Below are 821 nucleotides of genomic sequence, written 5' to 3'. Positions count from 1 at the left end.
CCACCCCATAGATTGCCCGTGCTCAAGTGGATGGTCAAGGCATGACCCATGATCACGAAGCACTAACTGGATTCAGTTGGGTATATTAAAAAACAAAACAAAACAACAACAAAAAACCATGAATGTGGAAGTATTGGGGGTGTCTGATGGGGATGGTTGGGAGAGCAAATGAGTTGGATATGACCAAGATACGGTGTATATACAGATCTGAAATTGACAAAGAATGAGCATTTTAAAGGAGCATCCCAGAAGAAAATCTGGGGAAGATTGCAGACCTAGAACCTGGTAGTACATGTAGCGGGGCCTTTTGAACACCATGTATTAGCATTGAGGTGGTCGCAGCAACTAAATCCCAAGCCGACTAGCACCTCCAACCAGAACCACTGTGCATGATTGTCAAGGCCCCACATATTACCCCAGCCCAATTTACAACATCCCCCAACTCCCCTCAGTCAAATCAACTTCAAACGACCCGCCGGTCGCCCTGCCGCGGCGCACGTACACTCCTACTGCCACCTCAACTCCCAGAAACCTCTGGGGAGCTATTTGGTATCTCGTGCGACCCGCGTTTCCGGCAGGGTACCGTAGTTCACAGTAGTGGTCTCCCCTCACAGGGCTGGAGCCTGGCAGGCTGAGTCCCGCTCGGCGCCACTGATTTTTTTTTCCGGCTGCAGACTACACTTCCCAGCGGGCCTGGTGCGCAAGCAAAGTCCACTTCCGGCTCGTTCGGGCTGAACTGCCTGAGGGTCGGAACCTTTGGGGCCGGGTTAGGCAGGGAGAGGGCGTGGCTGGTCGGGGCGTGGCAGGCGTGGACTGGAGGG

Source organism: Microtus pennsylvanicus, chromosome 1 (genome assembly GCF_037038515.1).
Source record: "Microtus pennsylvanicus isolate mMicPen1 chromosome 1, mMicPen1.hap1, whole genome shotgun sequence".
Classification (NCBI taxonomy): domain Eukaryota; kingdom Metazoa; phylum Chordata; class Mammalia; order Rodentia; family Cricetidae; genus Microtus; species Microtus pennsylvanicus.
The sequence above is the reverse complement of the archived record's forward strand: the minus strand, read 5'-3'. Positions refer to the sequence as shown.